This window comes from Trachemys scripta, chromosome 1 (assembly GCF_013100865.1).
Source record: "Trachemys scripta elegans isolate TJP31775 chromosome 1, CAS_Tse_1.0, whole genome shotgun sequence".
NCBI lineage: Eukaryota > Metazoa > Chordata > Testudines > Emydidae > Trachemys > Trachemys scripta.
Genome location: NC_048298.1, coordinates 153,410,953 through 153,414,732, shown reverse-complemented (window position 1 = coordinate 153,414,732; position 3,780 = coordinate 153,410,953).

The following is a 3,780-nucleotide window of genomic DNA, read 5'->3' as shown; positions in this document are numbered from 1 at the left end:
GCTGCCTGAGGGGGAACAGGCACGCCAAAGGATTAGTCTACAAAGCTAGGGAGTCCAACAAGCAGTTTATTTTTTTTTATTTTCTAGCTTCGTGGCAATGAAATAGTTCAGCTAGAGTAGGGCAGCCTGTGCATAAGGTTGAGATCAGGCACTGAAACCCTAGAGAAACCAGTCTTACCAAAGCGGCATGCCACCAAGAAGACAGACCCAAATCAAGCCCAGACATCCAGATCCATAACAGAAATGCAGGGACGGGATGGGGGAATGGGACCTCTCAGGAGGGAAGGGTCAGTCCTCCCCCAACTGAGATCCCGGTGCCAGGACCGAGGGATGCCATTAACCCAGGCCAAGTTCTAACTGAGGGAGAAAGGAATTTCTTCCTAGAGGCAACGCACTTGGGGGAGAGGAGAAGCAGAGGAGAGGAGAGAAGCGAAGCGCTTGGAAATGGAGCTGAAGCACTTAAGAGCTGGAAAAGGCTAAGCTGGATCAACCAGGTAACCCTAACAGTCCTTCTCCAGGTACCGCTCCCCATTCCAAGAAATTCCCCACATACAAGGTAGGTGATGATGCAGAGGCCTTCTTAGAAAATTTTGAAAGTGCCTGCCTTGGGTACAACACCCCTACAGACCAGTATATGGTGGAGCTGAGGCCACAACTCAGTGGTGGCAGCAGAAATGCCTAAACAGAAGGCCAGAATTAGAATGGGGCTAACACTCAAGCATGCCCATCGGCAGGTCAGAGTCCTAAGGTGGAAACCAGACGTGGCATTTTCCCAACACGTCTACCATACTGTAAAAAATTGGGATGCCTGGATATCAGGAGCAAGTGTTAAATCTCTGGAAGATCTGTCTCTCCTAATACAAATGGAGCAGTTCTTAGAGGGTGTTCCTGAGGAAATAGAAAAGTACATCCTAGATGGGAAGCCCGAAACTATAATTGAGGCGGGGGAGATCAGAACCAAATGGGTGGAGGTGGTGGAGAAGAAAAAAGCTAGTAGCAGTTGGAGCGGATACCAGAAGGGGAAAACTGAGACAGCACCCAACCATCGGGGTCAGCCAGTGATGAGCTCCCAAAATCCTAAGAACTGGTTCCCTACCGGGTCCTAGGCGGCAGGGGGGGTCTTCATTCACTCCGGGTTTTCGGTGACGGGTCCATCACCCAGAGCGAGTGAGGTGAAGTGCCGCTGAAGATCCGGTAGGGAACCGCACGGCGCCGAAGTGCCGCTGAAGATCCGGTAGGGAACCGCACGGTGAGTACAAGCCCCACATGCCTGTCTCCCCCCCAGCCACCCATCCATCCGACCCCAACCCATGTCCTGCCCCTGACTGCCCCCCTCAGAACCTGCAACCCATCAACCCCCCCCTCCTTGTCCCCTGACCACCCCCTCCCAAGGCCCCCCCACCCTAACTGCCCCCCAGGACCCCACTCCCTACCCAGCTCACCCCACTTCCTGTCCCCTGACTGCCCCAACCCCATCCACCACCACCCCGACAGACCCCCCGGGACTCCCACTCCTACCCAACCCCCCCACCATTCCCCGTCCCCTGACTGCCCCCCCAGAACCTCCGCCCCCTCCAACTGCTCCCTGCCCCTTATCCAACCCCTCCTTCCAGCCCCAGCTGGCCTCCTTACCATGTTGCTGTGAAAGGATGCTGCATAGCTGCTGGAGCTTGCAGCCCCACCCCCTTACCCAGAGGTGAAAGTAAGCCGGTATGCCCCCGTATGGCGTACTGGCAAGAGCCGGTGCGCCATACCGGGGTGGCTCAGCTTCCCCATGGGGCAATTTAAAGGGCCTGGGGCTCCCAGGGTAGGGCTGCAGGGCTCTCAGGGCTATTTAAAAAGTCCGGGGCTCCCACTGCTTCTACCGCCCCGGCCCTTTAAATAGCCGCTGGAGCCTCGCCGCTGCTACCTCAGGGCTCCGGCGGCTATTTAAAGGACCGGGGCGGTAGAAGCAGGGACACCCCAGGCCCTTTAAATAGCCCCTAGAGCCCTGCAACCCTTTAAGGCCAATTCTTACCTTGCCTACAGCCAAGTTGCCTGTCGAGTACAAGGGCTGGTCAGGGATATGGACTTTTGCAGTCTATGACGATTATCCCATTCCCATGCTGCTGGGAGAAGACTTAGCCAACCATGTGAGGCTACAAAAAAGGTGGGGATGGTCACCCGCAGCCAGGCTAAACAGGCCTCCACACCTACCTCCATTCCTGAGCCTCCTACAGGAATCCAGACGGAGGTGATGGAACCAGAACCCAAACCAGAGTCTATGGCAGAAGTTGTAGATCCAATTCCTAGGACCCAGCCAGAACCAGCCCAAGGATTGGAACTGGTGAAGCAGTCAGGACCAGAGCCCGTGCTTGCAACCCCACCAGAGACAAGGGAGCCAGCATCAAAGGGTGCCACAGAGCCTGCACCAGCAGCAGCAGCTAAACCGGGGCAAGAGGCTCAACCGGAGCCTGAAATACCACCTAGTGCACCAGCGGAGAGCGGTTCAGAGTCAATGGAAACAACCCCATCACCTGCATCGTTTCCAGTGGGACCAAGCCCAAGTCCACAACCCAGTGAAGAACTAATGTCTCCAGCATCAAGGGAACCGTTCCAGGCAGGGCGGGAAGCGGATGAGAGAGGGAGCTTGGATGGAGGCATGGAGCGACCCATCGCCTCTCAGCTCTTCTAACAGGTCCAGATTTGTTATAGGAGGACTCCTCTTATACAAGGAGACTCTTTTTGGTGGGCTCAAGGAGGACTGGCACCCTCAGAGACAGTTGGATTCAGCCTTGACAACATTGTACTACCATAAATAAAAGGCAACAAAATCCCTACAGATCACAGATAACACACAACCTCTGCCAGAGAGGTTCCCACAGCACTGCTAGCATAGCTTCCTACCTCGCCATGCTGCCATAAATCTGATGCTGGCAGCCAGGTGAATTTAATCTGATTTATAGGGTTTAGAGGCCAATGAGTGCCAACCTAATTTCACATCTCAAACTCTAAAGCTGAATCTTCTCCTACCTTTCTATGGTTTTTGATGAGGAGCAAGTAGAACACAGCTGTGTGTGTGACTTATTCCAGTATATTCAAGGGCATGCTCTCATTGCAGACATGTTGCACATGCACTGATGGGGACATGCCATTTAGGATTCTGCTCACACCTGATGCACAGCGACAGGGGCGCAAGACTGTGGCAGAGAAGGACTACAGAAAGAGAAAGATGGCAATGCTCTGTTCCCACTGAAGTCAATAGTAGAATTTCCATTGGTTTCAATGGGAGCAGAGTTCTGAAGATCTCATTGCTAGTGTTTAATCAGGGATTTGAACTTCATCAAGCCAATAAATCAAAGTGGGACTTACACTGTAACCAGGTCCGGTCAAAACAGGAAGCACAATGTGCAAATCTATTAACTCCTTCTCTAAAAGTGCCACTCAGCAATAAATTGTCAGCTGTAACACTAGAAATTCAGGAGGGATTTACCAAGTATCTGTACACAGGGCAACACTGAAGGTATTTTGTAACCTATATAGCTGGCAGATTTGACAGCTACGAAAATGGTGCGAAGAATGCCCAACATAAAAGTGGAAGAACAAAGATCAGACAGAGCAAGAATTTATAGTGACACTGTCAAGAATTGTAGGCTCAACATTTGACTCTCTCCCCCACCTTATCTGTTTGTGAAGTCCATGTAATTCTGTGTGTTCCTCCCCCTCAAAACAAATATATACTTTAATATAAACAGAAACCCAGGTCTCATAAGAAGCTATGAAATAGTAAAACAGAGTGAG